The following is a 26,193-nucleotide window of genomic DNA, read 5'->3' as shown; positions in this document are numbered from 1 at the left end:
CAAACTAGATGTGATTTAAAAACTGGAAGATGCCAAGAAAAACAGGTTTCCTACCTGTAACTGATGATCTTCGAGTGGTCATCTGTGCAGTCACACTGATGGGAGTAGGCGCCAGCGCCGATCTCGATCGGTAAACTTCAAAAGCTGCGGATTTCCGCGCCGACGTCCCAGTGCGCATGCCCAGGGCCCCCCCCCCCGCGCATGCTCACTGGGACAGGAGCGGACATCCCGCCAGTTCCTTCTGACCGCCACGTTAGCCCCTCAGGAGGGACCGTCAGCAGCGGGGAAGGTCGGGCGGGTAGTGTGACTGCACAGATGACCACTCGAAGATCATCAGTTACAGGTAGGAAACCTGTTTATCTTCTTCGTGGTCTCTGTGCATCACACTGATGGGAGACTAGCAAGCTCAAGCCTACCTGGAGGCGGGTGCGACGGTCCATCACGAGGAGACGGACTGCAACACAGCGTGGCCCACAGCGGAAGCTCGTCTCTGCCCCAGGTCCAGCGCGTAGTGTGTCACGAAGGTGTGAGCTGATGCCCATGTGGCAGCTTTACAGATGTCCTGCAGGGCCACTCCCTTCATGAACGCAGCCGATGCTGCCATAGCTCGCGTGGAATGAGCCCGTAGAGGGCCGGGCAGCGGCCTCTTGTGGAGCATGTAGCACAGGCGGATCGCCCCCGTAATCCATTTGGACAAGCGCTGCGAGGAGATCCGCAGGCCCGTGGAGGGTCCAGCGTACGATACAAACAGTCTGGGGTCTCTCCGCGACTGACTTGTGCGGTGAAGATAGAAAGATAGCGCCCGTTTAACATCCAGGGCGTGAAGGCGCCGTTCTGAGTCATTAGCCGGCAACGGGAAATAAACCGGCAGAAATATTTCCGAATTCAGGTGAAACGGGGATACCACCTTCGGTAGGAACTTAATGTCAGGGCGGAGCATCACCCCATCCGCTGAGAAATTAAGGTAGGGGGCATCGCAGCGCAGCGCCGCCAGCTCCCCCACCCTCCTCGCCGAGGTGATGGCCACCAAAAAGGCTGTTTTCCAGGCCAATAGGTGAGGAGAGCAGGAGGCCATAGGCTCAAAAGGTCTTCCCGTTAGTGCCCTCAGGACCAAGGGCAAGTCCCAGGCCGGGGCAGGGCTCTGAACTGCCGGGTACAGTCTCGTCATGCCCTTGAGGAACCGCTTTGTGTCCGGGTGCGTGAAAACCGACCGGCCCTCTATATTCTGATGTTGTGCCGAAATGGCCGCCAGGTAAACCCGCACGGACGATTGGGCGAGGCCCTTGTCCAGCAGCACAATCAGGAAGTCAAAAATCACGGGCAGTCCCGCTCTACTGGGAGGTACGGAGCGACTGGCCGCGAACTCCGCAAACTTCGCCCACTTAGCTGCGTATGACTTCCTCGTGGATGCCTTCCGCGCGTTCATTATGACAAACTGCGCCCTGTCCGAAATCACAGGCGCCATGCCGTCAGCCTGAGGTGTGGCACATCGTGATGGAGGATCCTGCCCTGGTAGGAGAGGAGAAGGTCCGGGGCCTGTGGGAATCGGTAATACCTCCCCTTGGCCAGTCGTAGGACCAAGGGGAACCAGTGTTGTCTCGGCCACCATGGCGTCACCAAGATCCCCTGTGGGCGCTCCCGTAGAAGTTTCTGCACGACCTTGGTTAGCAATGGGATGGGCGGAAACAGATACACTGTATGGTGGGTCCAGGGAATTAGGAGACCGTCCCCGAGGGCCAAGGGGTCCGCTCCCCCTCTGCAGCAAAACAGGTCGCACTTCGCATTGTGCCTCGTAGCAAACACGTCCAGCTCCGGTGTCCCCCAGCTGCGGAAGACCGGATCCAGGAACTCTGAGTTCAGTTCCCACTCGTGAGACAGGGCTCCTCCGCGACTGAGGAAATCTGCCTGCACATTGTTCACTCCCGGCAGGTGGGCTGCTTGTAGGGAGACCCCCAGCGATCTGCACAGCTCCCACAGCGAGATGGCCAATTTGCAGAGGTTGCGGGACACCGTCCCCCCTTGCCTGTTGACGTACGCCACCGCTGTGGTGTTGTCGGTCAACACCGCTACTGCTTTTCCCTTCAGAAGAGTCTGGAAGGAGAAGATGGCGTGGAAGATGGCCAGGAGCTCCAGCAAGTTGATGTGCTGTTGACTGTAGCGACTCGGCCATCTGTCCCCCACACATATTCCTCCCATGTGGGCACCCCAGCCCCATAGGGATGCGTCCGTTGTGATCGTTAGCACTGGTACTGGTTTGTGGAAGGGGGCTCCCTCCACTAGGTACTGTTTCTGACCCCACCAGCTTAGGGACTCCAGCACCTCCGGCGGTACCGTTAGGAGTCTGGAGTACGGCTCCAGGTTGCATTTGAAGCTCCTCAAGAACCAAAGCTGTAGAGTCCGCATTCTCAGCCTTGCGAAGGGGAGCACCGTCGTGGTGGCTGCCATAAGTCCTAACAGTCTCTGGACCTTCCGTGCTGAGACCACGGGATTCTGCCGGAAAGCCGCTACTGTTCGCACGATGGCATTCGCGCGGTCTGGAGGGAGGAATGCCTTGCACTCCCTTGAATCCAATATCGCCCCTATGAATTGCACGCGTTGCGCGGGCTGGAGATGGGACTTCTTCTGGTTTATTTGGAGTCCCAGTTCTTCCACCAGGGCAAGGGTGATTTCTATGTGCCGCAGCAAGGACTCCCTGGACTCCGCCACCAGGAGCCAATCGTCGATGTACGGGAAGAGTGTTACCCCTTGCTGTCTCAAGTGAGCGGCAATCACCACCATCGCCTTGGTGAACACCCGAGGGGCCGTGCATAGCCCAAAGGGAAGAGCCCTGTATTGGAAGTGCTCCTCTCCAATTGTGAAGCGGAGGAACTGTCTGTGGAAGGGATGAATCGATATATGAAAATATGCGTCCTTTAGATCGAGCATGGCCATCCAGTCCCCTTGTCCCAGCAACGGGAGGATATACTGCAGGGTTGTCATCCTGAACTTGTCGCATCTTACGAATCGGTTCAAGGCCCGTAGGTCCATAATTGGCCGAAGGCCCCCGTCCCGTTTCGGGACTGCAAAATATCGGGAGTAGAAGCCACGCCGGAGCTGGTGCGTAGGGACCCTCTCGATCGCGGCCTTGTCGAGGAGGGAGCATACTTCTTCCCGGAGGGTTTGCGAAGGAGGGGTGTAAACGAAAGTCGGGGTGGGTGGGGGGTTGGTAAACTCTATCCCATAGCCCTGTTGAATAATTGACAGCACCCAGCGGTCCGACGTGATGCGGGCCCAGGCAGGGAGGAAACGTGCCAACCGGATACTGTGCAAGTCCACAGGGCCATACAGGGGCGGGAGGCAGTCAAAGGCCCTGCTTTTGTTTGGAACCCTTCTGCCTGGGTACCTGGGTAGAGGGTGGCGAGTACTTAGGTTTCTGCTGGTACTGGGGCCGCGGAAAAGCTGGCTGCTTGGAGCGCCATTGCCGCTCTGGCGACTTTGAGTAGGGCTTCTTGTGCCACGTCTTTGGCCACTGTCTCTTGGCTGGAGTGCGGGGGCTTGTTACTCCCAGGTTCCGAGATGTCTTTATACTTTTGTCTAACTCTTGCAAGACCGAGTCCGTGTTTGAGCTAAACAATCCCGAGCCATCGAACGGTAGATCCTCCACATAGGCCTGCGTGTCGTGTTGCAGTGCCGTGGAACGGAGCCAGGAATGTCTGCGGAGGGCGATAGCAGTGGTCAATGTTTTGGCGCACGTGTCCCCCGAGTGTTTTGCTGAGTTCAGCTGTTGTTTTGCGAGGGCCATGCCCTCCTTTTGCAGCTTTCTCAGTGAGGTCTTCGCCTGCTCTGGGATGGAACCAAGAATGGTGGAGACCTGGTCCCATAGGGCATATTGATATCTGCCCATACAGGCTGCGTAGTTTGCAACTTTGACTCCCAGTGAGCCTGTGGTGTAAAGCCGTCTTCCTATTGCATCCAGTTTCCTACCCTCCTTATCGGGGGGCGTGGAATGGGTCTTCTTCGCCTTTGACGAAGAGGACACTACCACTGAGTTCGGTCTCGGGTGCACGTACAGGAACTCTGCTGATGACTCCTGGATCCTGTACATATGGTCCAGCCTGCGAGAGGACACAGGCGTGGACGCCGGCTTGTCCCATGAGGACTTGGCAGTCTGCAACATAACATTGGTCAGAGGCAATGCCACAGCGGTGGAAGTGTCCTGTTGCACGATGTCGAAAACCGTATCGGTAACGACCGGTTGTGGCTGGACCGTCGGGAGCGAGAGGGTTTGAGCCATCCGCTTTACTAAGTCGCCGTAGGACTTGAGGTCCTCCGATGGCGAGATCGGCTGTTCGTCCGAGGTCTTTCCCGGTGGCGATGGCTCGTCCGGCGACGAAGGTCCTCCGTCGGGAGACGAACCCCCCGGCGACCTGGGAGACTCGTCCGGGGAGTCGGACAAGTCCGATGGCTGCACCGGCTTCAATGGGGATGCTGGGGCTGTCGGGGTCGACCTCGGCTTTAACGGTGGGGCGAAGTCGTGCTCCTTCGTGCGTGGTTCTAGGGGTTTCGACACCGACGCCGACGGGGCCGTCTTCACCGTGCGAAAGGACGTGCGGGACCGGTAAGATGTCTCAGAAGCTTGGTCCCATTCGGGTTGTCGCGGCGGCAGCCATGGGTAATGAGGTTGTACTGGGTAAGCCCCATACAAATACTGCCATTGCCTCTGGTCCCATGGGACGTGGGACGGGGCTCCACGAGGCGATCGGCCTTCGTCCTTGCCGAGAGGAGATCGTGACCTGCTGGCTGAACGGTCTCGGGGCCGATCACTCAGTCTGACCAGTGGGCTTCGCTGTCGAGGGGTGCTTCGGCCGAGAGGGCTGCGGTCGGTACCGACCCTCTGGCCCGATTCTATGTCCGAATCAGAGTCCGAAATGACCAGCTGCGTCGACCTCGAGTCTAAAGGAGTGTCGGAGTGGCGTATCGGGGACGCGAAGAGCTTTAGCGGAGGGACTATCGGAGCCGTAGGGTCCACGGGAGACACCGGCGCGGAGAGCGGCGCCGATTTGTGTCTCTGTTTCTTGTCCTTCTTCCCCTTTACAGCTGATGCCCCTTTCTCCTCCTTGCGCCGTTTAGCTGGCGTCGAGGATTCCGAGGTTACCGCATCGCCCGGCTTTTTCTTAGGGCGGTCGGTGTCGGGAGGGGTCTGGTCGGTGTCGACGGACTTCGGTGCCGACTGGTCGGAATGACCGGAGGGCTGTTCCGCCTGTTCAGCCTGCTGGCGACGAGGGGAAAGAGCCTGCTCCATCAGTGCCGCTGCAAGTCGGGCTGCCCTGTTCTTCCTCGTTTGGCGCGAAAACTTGGCGCAATGAGGACAGGAGTCAGGACGGTGCCTCTCGCCCAGGCACAGCAAACACAGTTCGTGCCCGTCCGGAGGGGCGATTTTACTCCCGCACAAGGAGCAGCGGCGAAAGAACCCCCACCGTCTTTCCATACGAGGGAAACGAACGGCGGGAAAACGAAAGTAGGGAGAGGGGGCCCCGAAGGGCGGGAAAAACTCCCCCGCTCTCCCGCAACTAATACTAACTATCTAAAACTACACTATAACTACAACTATCGCTACAACTATCTAACTAAGAAGAATAGAAGAAAAAATTTTTTATCCAAGGGTAAGTTCACCGACCGTAGCAGAGAAGATCGACTGATCAGCGCGGCGGTCAGAAGAGAACTGGCGGGATGTCCGCTCCTGTCCCAGTGAGCATGCGCGGGGGGGGGGGCCCTGGGCATGCGCACTGGGACGTCGGCGCGGAAATTCGCAGCTTTTGAAGTTTACCGATCGAGATCGGCGCTGGCGCCTACTCCCATCAGTGTGATGCACAGAGACCACGAAGAAGATCTGTGAATGAGATACAAAGATCCCTTAGTTTCTGTGGTTTTTATCAAAGACTCATAAAAGATTTCTCAGAGGACAGAGCCTCTGTATTGATTAACAAAGAACAACTTCTGTGGGAAGCAAAGCACTTGAGCTGCTGAAAGAGGGTCTGCTGAATTATGCAGTTCTTTCCAGCTCCATCCCTCTCATATATTGTAGCTTGTGCAGCCTCATAGGTTGCCGTAGGACTTTCACTAGAACAAATAGATGAATGGGGAGGACTATAGAGAGTGAGGAGACAGCCAAGAAAGTCACTGGAAGTGCCTCCAGGCACTGCCCTCCTCAAAATCTCCCAATAGTTCCTGAAGTAGTGTGTCTCCCTAGGTGGGAATTCTTGAGGACTCACTTAAATCTATATTCTGTCTATAATGTCTGTCTGAGAGCCAGTTTGGTGTAGTGGTTAAGTGAGCGGACTCTTATCTGGGAGAACCAGGTTTGATTCCCTACTCCTCCACATGCAACTGCTGCAGTGACCTTGGGTCAGTTATAACTCTGTCAGAGGTGTTCTCTCAAGAGCAATTTCTGTCAGAGCTTTCTCAGCCCCACCCACTTCACAGGGTGTATGTTGTTGGGAGGTGAAAGGAAAGGAGATTATAAACTGCTTGGAGACTCCTTCAGGTAGTGAAGGACGGGGTATAAATCCATAAATACACATTTGGCAGTCAAAATCATAAGAACATAAACAAAGAGAACTAAAAGAAGCTAAAAGACACCAGTCAGTCAAACCTCCAGTTTTGCAGGCTGGCTCAGGCAATGCACTAAACAGGTGAAGGAGATAAAAGCAAGGTGAAAACAGAAGGAACCACATGAGCTGTAGTATACCATGTTTAAAGCAAAATAGTTCAGATAGTCTTTTAAGTTCCTACTTGCTTCTGTGCTGCTATACCACAGCATTACCCTCCTTTTAACATGTTAAAGGCACAGTGGCTTATCCATCTGTAATAATAAAAGTTCACTGTGTGGGGGAATCAAATTTGTGGACCAATTTAGACATAAACATTTTACTCCATGACCATGAGTATGATTTGGATGAAAACTAATTTTGTTTACATGGCACCAAAGTTATCATCTGGGTCTCATGTGTGGATATTTGTATGTGTGTACAGCAAGGCTGGCTGCAAATTTGTTGTTTTCTCCCCTGAACATAAAATATTTGTGGCCTCTTTCATTGCAGCTCCCTTTGCCCCATACCACAATTATGACTGCATATATCCCCACACAATTTTGGTTGTATTCTCTCCCCAGCCAATCAGAATCACCTTCAGTCACAACTCCCTTCTCTCTCTCACCCCCACTTATAGCTTGCCCAGGGAGCAGACTGATTTCCTCAGACTCCTTGCCACCCTGATGGTTCTCACAAGTCTAAAAGGGCAAAAGGGGCAGCCATCTTAGTCTGCCCTATCAAAATAAAGCAGCAATCTAGTGGCATCTTGAAGACTAACAAGATTTATTTCAGTATGAGCTTTCTTGAGTCACAGCCTGCTTTGTCAGATAGATATGAGATAGAAAACAATACTGGTCGATTTTTATGGATGTGGTGGGTCAGGTTGATCAAACCAGTCCCAATGAGGTGGAGGAGGCTGACACCAACCAAGAACTACCTGATGCAGGGCCTCGCCCACAATCCGCTGATGACAGAGGGATGTCAGAAGGTGCTGCCACTCTGCCAATGGAGGGACTGCCAGCTGAAGATAGCGCCCCAATGTGACCTTCAGACTGGCTCGTGACCAAAGTTCCCTCTAAGCTGTGGAGTCTTGTGAACAAAAATTCTACCAGCATTAAAGCTGTGAGCTACTGCATAAATTAGTTTGTTCTGGGGATATTTCTCCCGAGATAAAACAAAAATGTGTGAGCCAGAGGTTAAGAAACTGTGAGCTAGCTCACACTAACTCAGCTTAGAAGGAATACTGCTCTTGACTTTGACTCTGGAATCACCCTCTCTGCACTTATGAATGACTCTGAAATGCTCAGCCCTGCTTCTTGGACAACTCTTAGAAGTGTGCTCTGCTTCTTTGGTAACCAACCTTTGGACTTCACCTTGATTCTGATCTCGTAACTTGGCTTGGACTAAACCCAGACTCCGACAAGGGGACAGATGGCAGGGAGAGGAGTTTGCTGTGAATTATACTGTAGGGAGCAGGTCAGTTTGTGGGGCCTGGAGTTCTGCTAAATTTACAGCAGATCTCCAGACTATAGAAATCAGGTCCCCTGGAAAAAATGTCAGCTCCAAAGGTATACTATGGTATACTATGGTATACCATAGATTCTAGGTGAAATCCCTCCATAGATTCTCTGTAGGGTTGCCAATCCCCAGGTGGGGGCAGGGGATCCCCTGGTTTGGAGGCCCTCCCCCCGCTTCAGTGTCGTCAGAAAGCAAGGGGAGGGGAGGGAAATGTCTGCTGGGAACTCTGTTACTACCTAAGGAGATTTATTCCCTTAGAAAATAATGGAGAATTGATCTGCGGATATCTGGGGCTCTGGGGGGGGGCTGTATTTTGAGGTAGAGGCACCAAATTTTCAGTACAGCATCTAGTGCCTCTCCCCAAAATACCCCCCAAGTTTCAAAAAGATTGGACCAGGGGGTCCAATTCTATGAGCCTCAAAAAAGGTGCCCCTATCCTTCATTATTTCCTATGGAAGGAAGGCATTGAAAAGGTGTGCCGTCCCTTGAAATGTGATGGCCAGAACTCCCTTTGGAGTTCAATTATGCTTGTCATAGCTTTGATCCTGGCTCCACCCCCAAAGTCCCCAGATATTTCTTAAATTGGACTTGGCAACCCTAATTCTCTGCTCCAAAAGCACCACCTCCGAGTCGCTAGGAATTTCCTAGGCCAGATCTGGCAACCCTCAAACACACTGTAGTGCTACAGGAGCCTCTGGACTGATCAGAAGAAAAGATCCAGGAAGAGGCAGCAGCATCTTTTCCCCCTGCATCTTCCATACTTCTAGGCAATTAGGAAACTGGGCATCAACCCCACATTTCTAATTGGAGGTAAGCCCTCCCCAGCCTGTAGGCCTTTGTAGGTGCCCACCTGTGCTGTTGCAAGTTTGGGAAAAGTGAAAACATAGGATCAATACACAATATATGCATGTATTTTTAAAAAATTAAAACAAAGACTGTTTCCAAAATGGTGCAGAGAATGGTTAGTTATTTAAAAGTCAGCATTATTATCAGTAGGAAATTGGAAGGAGGAAATAAAAGGAAATTAACAGGAGGCCAAGCAAAACAATCCTACTTCTTTTCCCTTTGCAAACTGCCAATGCTTTATGATCTCTGCTTTTGTTTGATTTACAAGTCGTTGTTCAATCTAATTGCATTTGCTCTAATGATGGAATACAGTGCATCTTAGCATTTCATAATTAATAGCTCCACAGATTAACTGATGCTAATGAACAGGCACTGTTGTTGTTTCCCAATGAAGTCTATCCAATCAGAAGATACAAAGTGGGCCAGGGAAACAATAAAAGGGTGATAAATCATTGTGATTTATTATTTGCAATGATTTTCCAGACATGGATATATACATAATCATGGCAAACCATATCGCCGCTTCATCTCATATACATATGTGGAATGGAATACTATTCCATCTGCTGCTTAGCATGACTTCTTGATATGAGGAGACATTTGTAGATATCCTCGATAGAGGATATTAATGGCTTGACAAGGGGGCTGCAATTTGAAGTCTAAATTATGCAGACATTTCAGATTCAAATGGTATATCAGAGGAGATTGCCAGGTTTCAATTACTGTAAGAACATAAGAGCCCTGCTGGGTCAGACCAGTAGTCTATCTAGTCCAGCATACTGTCTCACAGAACGGCCAGTTACTCCGGAGGGCAAACAACAGGGCAGAGAGGCTGAGGCTCTCTCATGCTTCTGCCTCCTGGCACTAGTATTCAGAGTTTTACTGGCTCTGAATGTCGAGGTTTCTCTTAATCACTATGGCTAGTAGCCACTGATATACCTATCTTCGAAGAAGAACCTATTTCAGCTGGGCTAGACTAGCATGGATTAGCTGGGAAATGCACCTACAGTACTATAAAAGGCTTGCCAAGTCTGTGTTGGAAAATACCTGGAGACTTTGGAGGTGGAGCTGGGAGAAGGCAGGGTTTGGGGAGGGGAGGAGCCTCAACATGGAACAACGCCAGAGTCCACCCTTCAAAGCAGTCGTTTTCTCCAGCTGGAGATCGGTTGTAAAAGTGGGAGATCTTCAGGCCCCACCTGGAGGCTGGCAGCCCTAGATGGGAGAGGGCCTCCTGTGTTACTAGCAGCTCTATGGAAGCACTGATCAATGTCAATATGTATTTTCTGTATATTGTTTGTCCCACCTTTCTTCCAGGTGGAATTCAAGGATTCCTAGTAAATCCCCTGCCCATGTCTTCATTAGATCCAAGTTCACTTAGGTCCAGCAAGGTAATGATTCTCAGCAAGAAAGGGGGACTTGGAAATAGAAAGCCATGGAAGAAGTAAATGAATAAAGTTGCAGCAGCAGTTGCCCTCTTACCATACTGTGGGATTATGCATTCTGGAAGCCTTTATGTGTTTCTGGCTACAATTTAAAATGGAACTGTAATCCATTTCTGAAGTGAAAGCAAACTGCCAGGGCACTTCCCTGCCATCTTTCCCAGCCATCTAACTGGCGGTCTGACTGCTCCTCCAGAGCATGCGCAGCCCGTCCCTGTCCTGGCAGCAGGCCATGCACAGTCTGACCGCCCCAGGGGGCTTCCCCCTCTGCTGACTTTTTTGGGGATGGGCGGCTGCTGCCCCAAGCTGCTGGTCTGGACTCAGCCAGTATGTGTGCATGCCCCCAATAAGGCAATTTGTGGTTGGGAGTCATTTGTGGTTGGGAAACTGGTACAGGGAGAGAAGGACCACCATTTCCCTTTGCAAATCAGGGCTCCGTGTATTCAGAAACTCAAGTTCCCAGAAAGGAAGTCACGACTGATGTTTGACTGAAAATTTCCGTGGCAGGCACACGTCAAGTATAATGTATAGTAAAGCCTTCAGTAAATTGATGAGAACAAAAGTCCTTATGATTTGTGGGCAAAGTTTGCCAGGGAGAATTTCTCATATCAAAACAGTCCTTGCTGGAAAAACTCTCTCTTCTATATAACTATTTAAGACACAGGAATCTTGTATCCAATTTAATCTGGCACCTGAGTGTGAAAGGTTAGATATTCCTATTTAGAGAGCCCCAACTTTATTTAGAGAGTTCCCTTGAGAAATGCCACGAAAGTGGTAAGAAAGACATGGCACAAGCAAAAAAGAAATATGGTTAGCTACAGCTAGACAAATCAAAACTAGATTAAATTGAATCTATGGATGTCATTGTTTTTCAGCAGTATTCAGAGCCAGAAGCACTGGGGAGGATGGTTTAATAAAGGAACTAAATGGATTATTCAGTCTCCTGAACTATGAAATGGGAATGTAACTGTTGCAATACATGCTAAATCCAGTCAAGGCAGAAGTCAGCACAACTACTTGTGAAGAAATAGCTTCAGACTACAATTTTATTTTTAAGAAATTAAACATCTGTATTTCATGCAGTTACATATGGTTTTCTGGGAGAAGTGTAGTAGTTCTACCACACGTGGACCCATCGAATGATGTTAGGTCATATGAACATAAGAGAAGCCATGTTGGATCACGCCAATGGCCCATCCAGTCCAACACTCTGTGTCACACAGTGGTCAAAAAATAAGGTGCCATCAGGAGGTCCATCAGTGGGGCCAGGAAACTAGAAGCCCTCCCACTGTGCCCCCCCCAGCACCAAAAAGAACAGACAGTGGGTTGAATCCTGTGTTCTTTCTGCAGAAGGCTCTGATTGTCACAAATCTTTCCTATATTCTGGAGAGCCAGCATGGTATAGTAGTTAAGAGTGGCAGACTCTAATCTGCACTGAGTTTGATTCCCAACTCCTCCTCCACATGAAGCCAGCTTGACCTTGGGCCAGTCACAGTTCTCTCAGAATTCACACAGCTCCACCTACCTCACGGGGTTCCTGTTGTGGGGAGAGGGAAGGAAGGTGATTGTAAGCCACTTTGAGACTTTTTAGGATAGAAGAAACTGGGATATAAAAACACCTCTTCTCCTTCTTTTACATTCCCCTATGCGCAGCATTCCCTTCAGATACTGGGAAAGTTGATTCTTATGTAGACTTCCCATGTAGTCTAATCGCCATTCAGGTTGGGAGGCTGCTGAAGGGAAGGGGGGGATGTATGAAAATCACTCTGTCCATGGGTCTCTGCTGAGAGAAAAGATGAGTGATTTCACTCCTTCCCCACTGCTGCTTCCCCACTTGTGTTGCTGATATTCCAGTGACCTCAGGAATGCAAAGGACTGCTGGTAGAAAAGGAATATGGGGAACAGCCATGATCTTTATCAGGGGTGGAATTCTAGCAGGAGCTCCTTTGCATATTAGGCCACACTCCCCTGCTGTAGCCAATCCTCCAAGAGCTTACAAAAAAGAGCCCTATAAGCTCTTGGAGGATTGGCTACATCAGGGGGTGTGGCTTAATATGCAAAGGAGCTCCTGCTAGAATTCCACCCCTGATATTTATACTACTACTACTGTCACCATTATTATTTAGTATATTTTTATTTCATTTTTCTCCCCAGTGCGGGACCCAAAATGGCTTCCAAAAATACACTTTTAAACAAATGTATATGAAACAAACAAAAGACAAAAGGGAGATGAGACACTATTGGGTTGGTACCTGTGACGGAAAGCAATGGGTTAACCATAAACTGAAGACGCACAGGGCTGCGTCAGGTGACCTGAGGGTGGGGGCAAAGTGCTCAGAGCTCTCAGGGAGGGAAAAGAAGTTCAGTGAGAGAAACTGCTGAGGCAGGGGTTCAGTCAAGTTGGCTTCTGACAGAGAAGGTGCCTGTCAGAGAAGTCTGTCAGTGGGGACCTGACAGAGATTGAGAGGGTCAGTTCGAGCCTGCCAGAAGGGCTGAGAGGGCAGCTGATCCTGTGAAGGAGCTTGAGGCGGAGACGGGGAAGTCTTCCAGAGACTACAAGTTCGACAAAACCAGCCAAGAGGGCTGTGTGTGTGAGTCAGTTAAGACCGGAATGGTCACAGACACCTAGAGACAACTCTGAAGATCTAGTGAGGAGGTTGAAGGAGTGGTTGTGGGTCTGAGACACCAAGAAGGGCTGAGAGGAGAGACTCCAGTCGAGGGGTGAGACTAGACACATCAATCCCAAGAGGCCAGACCTTGGCTAGAGGTAGAGAGTGAGTTATAGGAAAACTGTGAACTGTGTAACTGTGAGAGACTCAAGAAAAGACAAAGTGATTGTAAAGCCTGAAACAACTGAGCAACGTATTAACCTGTGTACATATCTCCCATATCCCCAAGTTAAGACTTTGTGTTACAATAAATCTGTGGTTTAAGTTAAAGTTCTCAAGAGCCTATATTTTGTGGGAAGAACAAACAAAGCTGCTGTGGTCCCATCAAATAAACAAGTAAAATACCCCGAAGAGACTGAAATAAAGAGATCCAGTGAGGCTGTGAGGTTGGCGCAGCTATAGTACCCTTCAGGTTAATCTACCTAGCCAAGGCCATAGGCTGAAATCAGTTTGTGCACCTGGTCACATCTAGGTTATAAATACCTGAAAACAAGGGAGATGTGTGGGGGGGAAACCACTCAGCCTAGATGGTTCAGCTGGCAGCTATCCTTCAATTTCCCCTCCTGCTGTAGGTATCGAACCCAGTAGCAATGGGCAAAATCAAGTCATTTTCTGAGGGGGTCATTCACCCAAGGACAGACCTGGAGGCAGAGAGTGGGGCCTGTGATCTTTTAAAAAAATAAATTACACTGTTGCAGAGACCAAAAAATTACACCTGTCAAATCTTGCTTGACAACTCTGTAATGAGACTGAAGACTCAACTTAATTGGACAATGATCACCATAATTTGATGGTATGCTTCTGCCCAGATGTGAGCATCAAACCAGAATACAAAATCTCAGATTAGCTTGGAGGACTTGGCTTGACATTACATTGCCCAGCTTCTCCCCAAGCATGGTTACTTCTGACAGGTTTCTTACAGTGCAATCCTGAACAGAAATACTTCCTTCTAAACTCATTGAAGGGTCTGACTCTGTTTAGGAGAACCAAGGAAAATAACATATGCGTATCACAAGATGAATGTGGGTAGCATTTAAGGATGGGGAGTTTTTCTTTGCTGATTAGGCTTCTTACATCCACCAAAGATTTGCTAGATGGGATTTCCCTTTAGGGAGAGGTGAAAGTAAGGCCAAGAATAAGCTCCGATATACTCAAGGCATTGTATCACTTTCCAGGCTGAGATGCAAAATGGAATTTTTGAATGAGCTTTTTAGCACAAAGATGGTGGCAGCCGTTGATGAATCTTTACAAGCAACAGGTAAACAGCAGGAAGTGTGAAAGTGGAGAAGATGGGAAGTAGAGCACATTGTGTAGCCAGGAAAGAAGGACAGTGTTAGCTGTGGTCGTCCTTTATTCATTCAAATAACACCAGCAAGGAAGAACTAAATCTCATTTAATATAAGATTTTTAAAAGTTAGGCTTAATAAGAGGGCACTATTAGATGCTAGCAGGAGGAGAGCAAATAGATTTTTTTATATACAATACTTGCTTAGAATCATTGCTCTATGCGGTACCTATTATCAACAGGAAAGATGAGCATATATAATCTTATCCCATTTAAAATCCCTGTTGATCTTCATGCATTAAAGACTACTATTAGAGGACAAAAATCTCTACCATTTGCAATGTTAAGATTATTTGTAATCATTACTGCAGAGCAGCCTTTAATTTTTAAAAGCCTCAGACATATGCGGAGTCATTTTGTTTCATTGCATATCAAAGAACCAGAATGTTCTCTTCCCACCATCCTAATGCTGCATAAATATCATCTTATGCAAGCATTATTTCTGGATCCCCGCCCCTTTTTCTCCATATATGTAAGGCTTATTAAAATTTCACAAATGGGGCAATTGGGAAAGCATTCTATTGATTGTAAGAGTTTTAGGACATAGTCCAGCAGACATTGTTCTCACACAAATCTCATGGAATTAAGAGTGTGCAGGGGGCCATGTGTGGGTCTAGAAATTGCACTCCATCCAGATGCATGTATTCTCGTTTGTATTCTGGCATGTATTCAAATCTCTTTCTCCCCATGCCATGTGTCACATTTTTTGAGATGCATGGTGGACTAGAGAGTCCTGAGCTACTCCACTTTGTGATGTGGATTGCCAGTCAGTAAGCATTAGCCAACAGATGCACAGTTGGATGTGTGGAAAAGAGGGCAATGGAAAGAAACTTCTTTAAACCACATTAGTATTTCATTGGAGAAGGTCTTCAGCACCAGTTTTCCACTTGGAAATACTGATCTATTGTATCCGGTCTTAGTTTGAAGGCAGGGTTATGGCTTGGGAGATTGGCAGGTGACAAGAGCATCTGCAAAAAAGGAGGAGGAGATTGGATTTATACCCCACCCTTCACTACCCAAAGGCATCTCAGAGTGGCTTACAATCTTCTTTCCCTCCCCCTCCCCCCAACAGACACCCTATGAGGTAGGTGGAGCTGAGAGAGTTCTGATAGAAACTGCTCTTGAGAGGAATAGCTCTGTGAGAACTTGTGATAGACTCAAGGTCACATCAGCAGGTGCATGTGGAGGAGTGGAGACTCAAACCTGGTCCTCCCAGATAAGAGTCCATGCACTTAACCACTACACTAAACTGGCTCTCTTTTGCATGCAGAAGTTCCCACTTCCAGCCATCAACATCTCCAGTCAAAAGGATCAGATAGTAGGTTATGAGGAAAACCTCTGTCTGAGACCCTGAAGAGCTGTTGCCTGTCTGTCTGGGTGCATAATACTTCCCTTGACAGAATGGTGGTCTGACTCAGTATAAGGCAGCTTCATGTGTGCTCTTGTTCTACCTTGGAGGAAACCACTGTGGGCTGGAGGGGGGGGCGGTGTGGAGAGATGCCAGAAGTGCCTAGGTCTGTCAAAGTCAGTATTATGCACCCATTTTCAAAATGAATGATAGCAGGCTGAACCTAGGGATTTTGTTTTTTAAATACCTGTAAATATTTAAGTGATGGTTCTCATACATATATAGGTATGAGTCAATCTTCCAGTGTAACAGAGAACATCCTCTGGTTCTCTTTTGGCTCAGGAAAAATGTCAAGTCGGCAGATTCAATAACGAGTCGTTTGTTGAAACAAAATAACTAGTTTATTGATACTGTTGTTCTCGGCTAGATTAGTATTGGAAGACTAAAGATCATACAGTAGAATGCAATCATATAAGGTACACTTCAAAGGGATTCCTTAGGGAGGGGGGACTATGCAGGGCACATTCACACATTGATGTTACCATTTCGTTCTCAGGCCTACTTTGGCCTTGAGCGTGGTCGGCTCCATCCTCCCCGAGCTAGGCCTGAGAAGGCTCAGATAAAAACTTTCACATATTTCACATATTCCCATTTCAAAGCATGACTACATAACAAAGAAAAGGAGGGGGGAAAGGAGAGTTCAAGCTAGCAGCAATGGAATACAGTTTGGCTTTACCCAGGATGCCTTTCCTCTGAGCCAGAGTTAGATACAGACTTGAGCAGAGTTTTATACAGACTTGACATACTGCCCCCCCTAAGCCCCATCCACCGCCCGTTGGGTCTGGTGGAATTTCTTAATCAAATTTCGAGCTAATACATTCTTTTCTGCTACCCATTCATTTTCGCTGACAGAGAAATGTTTCCACTTCACCAAATAGTACAGGACCCCTTTTCTGACTTTAGAGTCCAGGATTTCTTGGACCTCGTGGTGACTCTAATTCCCAATTAACACCGGTTGGGGGGCTGTTTTTCGAGGATGCCAAGTCGAAGAGCCGGGGTCCCGATGGAGCAGGCTGCAGTGAAATACAGGTTGTATTTTACTAAGAGCTTTGGACAATTCTAGTTCTACGGTCACTGGGTTAATGACCCTCTTGATTTTGAACGGCCCCAGGAACTTGTAGGCTAGTTTCTTGGAAGGTTGGTTGAGAGGCAGGTTTTTTGTTGACAGGAACACAGAATCCCCCACCTTGAAGTCCCAGGCTGGGGCATGAGATTTATCATAGTACTTTTTATAGGTCTCTTTTGCTGCCTCCAAGTTTTCCTGAATGGTTTTCCAACTCCCGTTCGGCCCCCTCCACCACTGCTTAAAAGCAGTGGGCTCCCCGGAGGGCTCCCCTCCTAGTAACAAAGGTATTGGCTTGCCTTCGTAGCCATATACTGTGGAAAAAGGGGAGGCTTTGGTTGAACTATGCACACTATTGTTGTAACCGCATTCTGCAAAGGGGAGGAGGTCGACCCAATCAGATGAAGCACCTGAGGTATTGTTCCAGAACCCCGTTCACTCTCTCAGTCTGCCTGTCCGTCTGGGGGTGAAAGGCTGAGCTTAGGCCTTGTTCTATCCCCACCAGTTTACAGAACTCCCGCCAAAAGGTGGCAACGAACTGCAGCCCGCGGTCGCTAATGACCTTGTCTGGGAACGAGTGGAGTTTTACCACGTGGTCAAAAAATAGGGTGGCCAATTTCTTCGCCATAGGCAGTTGGGTGCACGGGATGAAGTGGGCTTGCTTTGAGACCGTATCGACCACCACCAGGATTACCGTTTTCCCTCACGAGGGGGGTAACTCCACTATAAAATCCATGGACACCACTGACCAGGGGCGCTTAGCAGTTTCTAAGGGCTGCAGGGGCCCTGGCAGTTCCCCCCCCCTCCTTTTAGTCATTATGCAGATGGGGCAGCCGGCCACATACTCCGACACATCCTTCTTTAGGGACAGCCACCAAAACTGCCTGCTGACTAGGTGCAGGGTTTTCACATAGCCGAAGTGCCCCGCCAGTTTGTTGGAGTGACAGAACTGCAATATTTCCCCTCTTAAGGGTTTCGGGATATAAAGTTTCTCCCCCCGGTACCACAGTCCGTCTCTCCCTTTTTGCACCCCCTCTGGCTGTTCTTCCCCTTCTCTTTCTGTCTCCACGGCCAGTCTTTCCTTGCCGAGCCCCTCCAGCTCCCTCCTCTTCTGCGATCGGGTGGTGACCATGGCCGCTACTTGGGAAGAAGGGATCAGGGAAACTACTACCTCTTCCCTCTGGCTTTCGTGTTGGGGGAGCCGTGAGAGGGCGTCTGCTAGAAAATTTCTCGTCCCTGGGATGTGCCGCAGGGTGAAGTCAAATTTGGAAAAGAACCCCCCCACCACCACCAGACCTGTTTCTCGCTCAGCTTTCTCTTCCCAGTGAGGGCTTCGAGATTTTTATGGTCGGTCCAAATCTCGAATGGCACTTTCACCCCTTCTAACCAGGACCGCCAGGTTTTTAGGGCAAACATAACAGCGAAAGCTTCCTTGTCTCACACCGACCAGTTTCTTTGCTCCCCTGAGAATTTCCGGGAGATGTAAGCGCAGGGCCTTAATTTCCCCTCCCCGTCTCTCTGCATGAGAATGGCTACAACGGCGACATCGGAGGCGTCGCATTGCACCATGAAGGCCCGCTGCTCATCGGGGTGGCTTAGGATCGGCTCACTGGTGAACAGGTGTTTCAGTTTATCGAAGGCCACTTGACACTTTGGGGTCCAATTTAACCAATTTAATACAGACTTGACAAAAATGACATGGGAGGAAGGCTGAAACTCCTTCTTCCCCCATGCTGTGATCCTGGTCCAAATCAGGGCTCTGGGCTCTTGGGAAATAAGTTCCCTTACTCTCTCAGTTTGATTCTCTTTTTGCTGCAGGATGGGTATGCTTGAATATTCATATCAATTCCCACATTTCTTACTCAACTGGGATTTTGAACCCTATACATTTCTCAGCTACACACGCACCATGGAACTTTTTCCAAAGGGCATGCTTAGAATAGCCCTCACCTGGATAGCCCAGGCTAGACCAATCTTTCTAGATCTTATAAGCTAAGAAGGGTCAGCCCTGGTTAGTACTTGGTTAGTACTTGGATGGGAGACCACCAAGAAATACCAGGGTCATGGCACAGAAGCAGAAAATGGCAAAAACACCTCTGAATGTCTCTTGCCTTGAAAATCCTATGGGGGTCACCATAAATCAGATGCGACTTGACAGCACTTTCCGCCATGCTTAGAATATGCATGTGTTTATCTTGATAAAGCAATGTTGCAGTTATCATCATGTATATTGGAAACATTGAACCTCTTATTAGATGCTCAACAGCGGGGCCAGTTTTTGAGGAGAGGGTTCTCCTTTGCTGGAGGTCTTCTAGCAGAGGGATGTACTAGCTCTGGATTTCCAACAAGAAGCAGGACTATACAGTTCATTTCAGCTATATTTTAAAATTTGAATAGACATTTTATGGGTTCTAATGTGTATTGTGATCGTTGCATGCTATTGGGCACTGTTTTTCTTAATCTCCTTTGCTATGGCTGTTAGGTGATGCAATAAACTTGATTTGAAGAGAGCAGCAGCAGTCTCAGGCTTGAGTCCTAGCTTGCCAGCCATCACTGTGCTGACCCCAGAAGCTGCAGGAGGCAGCAGTGTACAGGAACAGACAGGAATGCACCACCATGGTGCTGGGGGAGCATATTCAAGTGAAGCCACTGCCCTATTTTGAAAAAAGTTTCCCATTACTACCTTCCACTATTATTCGCATTGTAAACTGGATGAACTTCAGCACAATACATAAACACATCCTGCAGGGGCAAAAACTGAACTGTGTTGACACATTTCATTCCATTGCAGCTCCACTGCTGTGGAATCAACTCCCGGAGGAGGTATGGGCCCTGCGATGTTTAGATCAATTCCGCAGGGCCTGTAAGACCTACCTCTTCAAAATAGCCTTCAACTAATGACAAGCTAAGAAAGTGCCGCTGGAAATGTTTTTAGCTACTGAACCTTACTGAAGATTTAATGTTTATAGCACCATAATGTTAATTTTAATATAACTTGTAAATTGTTTTTAATGATGATTTTATAAGTATAACTATTGATGTATATTGTATTTTTATGTTGTAAGCCGCCCTGAGCCTGCCCTGGCGGGGAGGGCGGGATTAGGGTTGCCAAGTCCAATTCAAGAAATATCTGGGGACTTTGGGGGTGGAGCCAGGAGACTTTGGGGGTGGAGCCAAGAGACTTTGGGGGTGGAGCCAAGATCAAGGGTGTGACAAGCATACTTGAACTCCAAGGGAGTTCTGGCCATCACATTTAAAGGGACAGCACACCTTTTAAAATGCCCTCCTTCCATAGGAAATAATGAAGGATAGGGGTACCTTCTTTTGGGGCTCATAAAATTGAACCCCCTGGTCCAATCATTTCGAAACTTGGGGGGTATTTTGGGGAGAGCCACTAGATGCTATACTGAAAATCTGGTGCCTCTACCTCAAAAACAGCCTCCCCCGGAGCCCCCAATACCCACGGATCAATTCCTTATTATTCCCTATGGGAATCATTCTCCATAAGGAATAATAGATGGGGGCGGGGCTTCCCCCGCCAGCCAGCTGGCTGGGGGCGGGGAGAAGCCTGTAAAAACAGGGGATCCCCCTCTGGGACCTGGGGATTGGGAAGCATAGGCGGGATATAAATAAAAAGTATTATTATTATTATTAGGATTCTGGTACATAGTTTGCTCACCTCTTCTACAAATTGCAAACACCAGTGGCATCTTAAAGATCAACAAAATGTTCTAGGATATAAGCTTCTGTGAGTAGGCCTTCAAGGTGCTACGGACTTAACTGCTGTTCCAGTGCTACAGACTACCACAGCTAGCTAGCCTGAAACTACAGAATTCAAAGCTTCACTTAATCCTTGGACCATGTAAGTGCAACCCTAGTAAATGCCTTAACTTTGCATCCACACATACAATAATCACACACATTTAATCGCATACATTTCTCTTCCAGTACTTTGATGAAGAGTGGGTGTGCTTCCCCATGCACCTTATTAATGAGCTTAAGCCTATAATTACTCCAGTTACATGCAGAGCTCTGAAAACTTGAGAGAATTTATCTTGGCAAGTAAGCTCACATAAAAGAATCAGCTTTCCAGAATGAGCAACCTATGAGCTCTGCGAAGTGGTGGGGAAATGGGAGGTTGATTCAGGGAAGAGGGAGAATAGAAAAGGAGATGGGGTGAAGGGCAGACCAAGAGGTAAGACAGCAAAAGATATGTTAACTTAATAGCTCTTTAAAAAAAAAAAGTTTTGCTTTCTATTATGAGTTAAGCAGATTCTTCAGGATGCGCCCTGCACATTCACTTCAAAGAAAAAAGAGTACCCTCTTTGCTTTCCTGCAGAAAGATCTAATAGCCTGATCTTCTCTATAGACATGGTGTGGAGGCTATTTGTGCTTGTAGTAAGAATTGCCTGTGCAACCAGACCTAAGGAAGGGCAGGCCCATTCTGTTCCTCTTTGCAAGTGGACTTTCCATTCAAGGTAATAACTGCCCAAGTAGAAATAGGAAAGAGAAGGTCTCCATGATGTTCTCTGGGGATATTCTACTAGGGTGGATCCAATCAGTTTCCCACTCAATTTTGCCCAACTCCTTTGCTTACTTCAGCATCTGCCTAACATGGCTTTTCTTGTTTCAAGTCCCACGATCCCCAGGATAATGTTTTTGGGCTGTAAAAAGAAACCCTTCCCCCCTTTTCCATCAACAGAAAAGCTCTCCTAGATCTGGATATAACTCTGTATATATATGTCACTATATTTTAAGTCTCTCCCTCAAGTATCAACAGCCCTAAGTAGAACCTTTGACACTAGCATGGCAGTCTTCCATGATGAGCCAACCAAGGTCCTTTTGGGGTTGGATATCTTCAGATTCACCCATCATTTTTCCCTGAATGCTTCAGAGGTGTGCAGTCATGTTCATCACAAGCTAGAGGTGACCTGTGTTTCCAAAGAAGTTGCCACAGACATTTTGTTCTACCATGGGGCGATGTGGAATTTAACCAGCTGGCTCACATACTAAGCTATTAGACCCAGAAGAGAAACTTTACCTTTCTAATTTTATTTTACTACCATCCCTAAAACAAAAAGTATCCCTATTTTCTGCTATTTTCATCAAAACATGGATTAGAAAAATTCTTGTCTAAAATTCTGGACACTAGATTCTCAGTTTAAGAATCCCAAACTTTTCCTAGCCAACTACTCCAAACAACCCTGGATATAGGAGAAGCCATGAGAATCTCATTAGAATAATTCATATCCAGGCAGGGTCTTCCCATATATCTAGGGAAATCATAATGTATAGTTGGGCCTTGAGATTCAATGATAATATGTAATTCCTTGTGCCACAGCAAAACTTCTTATGGTCTGGTGTACTGGTTAAGTACACAGACTCTTATCTGGGAGAACTGGATTTGATTCCCCACTCCTCCATATGTACCTACTGATATGGCCTTGAGTCTGGCACAAGTTCTCACAGAGCTGTTCCTCCCAAGAGCAGTTTCTGTCAGAACCCTCTCAGCTCCACCTATCTTATAGGGTGTCTGTTGTGAGGAGGGGGAGGGAAAGGAGATTGTAAGCCACTCTGAGACTCCTCCTCTTCTTCCCCATATTAATCTATGAACTGGCTGGCTCTTAAGCCAAACTAGATGTTACAGCATCCACAGGTCTGACTCCTGAACACTGAGTCCATTTTAGAGTTGTAGTTTAATGCAGCATGGTAGCACCAGGTGATCTTGTTCGCTTTCCTCGTGTCTTTGCATGTGCCAAAACAGCTGTTTTTGAAGGACAGAGTTCAGCTCTAAAATGGCATTGGTGTCCTTGGGTTGGCTTCTCAGATGCCATACTATCTGGTTTGGCCCTTTGTCTGACAAACCAAAGACTAGAAAGAAAAACATGATCGGCATCTTCTGATGGTATTCTTAGCTAGGCTCTGAGCTTTAAAAGAGCACAGTTTAAACATTTATCATCCAAAGTTTTATTTTTTTTTACACAGACACCAAAGGGTGAAATGTTACTTCCCCACAACTTGTGCTTCCCATCTGTCTTGAGAAAGAACTGCACCGTTTTCCCAGTGCCTTCTGGGCCAGTTTCCACATAATCTTAATACATGTTTACCTGATGCCAAGGGGCATTTTTGATTTTTTTGCTGTTTAACATAGCATATTGTGTCAAAGCAGAATTGTCCCCAGACACAGCAGCTTTCAGTCTTTATTCCAGTGCTCCCAATGGCTCTTCAAGGCATTGTTACAAGTTTTGTCATATTAATTCCTACCAAACTGAATATTTCAACTTAAGTTTAGAGCAGAAATTCCCTTCCAAAGCCTCACAAGCACATTTTCACAGGTTCACAGGTTTCCCCTGATGCATATACAGACTGCCATTCTAACCAACCTCAGGAGAAAGCGGGGTGGGGGGGTGAGGATTGGAAGGCAAAGCAATCTACAGAGAACTGCCATCACACATTGGCACTGCAGAAAATGCAAGCACATATGCTGTAGCTAAATAGCGGTAATGCTCACAGCACAACCAATTACAAACAGCAAGGAGGGGGAACCCTGGCATTGATTGGCCAGCTGGTCCCAATCAATAGAGGCCTACTGCTTTAAATTGGGGAAACATTAGTTTACACCTGTTTGGAGACAGGCTCATCTGTTTCAGGACAGCATCACAAAAGTAAAAGATAGATGCCAATTCTTCTAGTTGGCAATAAAAGAAGGACAAACCTTTAAGTGTTCAAATACATTCAGCTGGTGAAGAATGTGGTGGGACACTGAGACAACAGTATTCCACAAACTGCACTGGCTCGTGTCCAGGCCAAATTCAAGGGGCTGATTTTTAATATTAAAGCTCCTTGTTCCAGACAACTTTGTAGAGAGCCTCTGCTTACCTTATCCTTCATGTCCTTTCAAATGTGCAGGTAAAATTTGCTCCAAAGCCCCAATAAATGCCTTTTTTTTCTGGAAGGAGGCACAGAACAACCATGCAACGCTAAATAGGAAATTACAATGTGAGATTGCTGAAGTAAAGATAATTCAGAAGTTCAGAACAATTGAAACACCCCCCTCCCAGGTCTGAACAGGGACATAGGATTTTAATTTACTACAGATGCAAATTCTCTTCCCACCAAGCATTTTCCCTCTCCTTGAATCAAGCTGTTAAAAATACACACTATAGCTTTGCATTCCTTACAACACCCCTTCGACCTTTCAGACATCTTTTTATAGGAACCAAAGTCAGAAAGAGAGAAAGAGACCGAGAGAGCGCACAGTCTGTGATTGTTTTGCATTGCTCCAGACATTTTTTTATAGGAACCTGTTTATGGGATGGAAGAAAACTCCACCTCTCTCTCTTTTCATTCGAATGTATTAGTCTGAAGAAGTTGGTGGAAATACAGCAGTTCCGCTGAGTAAAGCCCCAGTGAGATCACAAAAGTGTGTGTTTGCAAACTCTGTTTATTTTGGCTGCTTTGTGAGTGTGTGTTCACTTTCATTTACTGGCATTGCAGCTGTTGGGGGGTTAGGAAATGAAGACTATTCAGGAGAACTGCACTGCTGTTGTTTATTTATTTATTTTAGGGAATAGGAAAGTCTCCTGGCTCCACCCCCAAAATCCCCAGGTATTTTCTGAGTTGGACCTGGCAACCCTAGACTGGGGGGAAAGGACTCAGACCTCCACTTCTACTCTACTGTGTCTGATAAAGGCAGCCTTGACTCTCAAAAATTCATATCCCAAAACTTGTTGGTCTCTATGGTGCTACTCAGGGGTGCCAAACTCATTTGTTATGGGGGCCAGTTGACATATATGAGATTTTGTCAGGCTGGGCCATGTGATAAAATGTAATGCCAGGTAGCAGAAATATAAACTTTATAAAGGACACAGACAAATACAATTAAAGTTCTTTTAACACTTTATGCTTAAAACATTAGGACTCTTGCAATATTTTGTTTATTTAACAGACTCTGATAACTGATACCTCTTGCTCTGAATTATTGCATCAAAATCTGGAGACAATGTCTATGCTGTAACAATCTTGAGTATGCTATTCAGGTGTTGTTCAGTTAGTTGCAAACCTACTTTTGCTTTATTGACATTCATTACAGAAATCTCATGGTCAATACTCTGATCCTAAGACCAAGAGAAAAACATGAAATGGCTGGGCATTGTGAGCTTTTGAACATGTCACTTCTTGTGCTGATCAAAAACATATGAAGGCACCATGACACAGACTGAGGGCTATGTGTTTGTCAACAAAACTATAATCTTCCCCAGAAAAATAACTACAGCTCCTATGTGACAATGCAAGAATAGAGAGATAGCTATGTATAGTAGTCAGTATCACTATATATTGGGAAGTTTAAGTTCAAAATCTCCAGTCTACAAAGGAAATGTGCTGGGTGAACTTGGTCTGGGCACACGTTCTCAGCCTAATCCACCTCACCAACTTGTTGTTCTTCCTCATCTAAATAGTTCACATTGTTTTCCTACTGAGAAAGACTGGATCATGAAGACATGAATACTATGGAAAAGGGGGAGACAAACTCAGTTGTACCCAGGAGAGTCCTGACATAATAAGCAAACATCTCTCTTTCTCTCTCTCTGTAGCAAGGCAAAAAGCTCATACCTTGAATAAAACTTCATTGGTCTTAAAGGTGTTTTGTATTTCTCTCGTGTGGTTGAGGGAACTAGGCAAAGGAAACTCTCTCTCTCTCTTTCCCTCCCTCCCTCTTCTTCCCTAGTGGATGAGGAGGGGAGGAGCCTCAACCAATAGAAGGAAGAGAGACTTGGCTCAGTAGCTCTGCTGTGCAATTGAGGAAGCCTGGCAAAGCAAGCTCTCCCCTCTTCCTCCCCAAGGGGGGAGCCTCAGTCAGTGGAGAAAATAGAAGCTTTGCTCTGTAGCTACTGTGCAAGTGAGCAAGCCAGGCATAGCAAGCCATGATGCAGTAGGAAGCAAGCAAGAGGGAAAAGGAAGCAGATGACAGCGAGCTGCTCATGGGCCTGATAGGAGTCTTCTGGGGGGGCTCTGGGGGGGAGATAATCACAGTCTCCATTCTGACTTCCTTGGAAGAAAGACAGAATAAAAATGCAATAGCTTCTGCCTATCCTGCTCAAAATCATGGTATCTCCCCTGCCAGGTATGGATATCCTGCTTTTGCCTATCCTGCTTATCTCTGGTTTGGACAATCAGCAATCAGAGCGGGACTGAATGTTTCTCATAAAGGCGACTGGAATGCAGAATCAGCTTGTTCTACTATCTGGAAGTATCCATTGGGGCTGCTCCTGCATTGCCAAGGCATGGCCAGTACTAGCTATTTCAAGAAGCAGCACGGACCCTTGTGATAAATGA

This window comes from Heteronotia binoei, chromosome 1, assembly GCF_032191835.1.
Source record: "Heteronotia binoei isolate CCM8104 ecotype False Entrance Well chromosome 1, APGP_CSIRO_Hbin_v1, whole genome shotgun sequence".
NCBI lineage: Eukaryota > Metazoa > Chordata > Lepidosauria > Squamata > Gekkonidae > Heteronotia > Heteronotia binoei.
Note: the sequence above shows the minus strand (reverse complement) of the source record.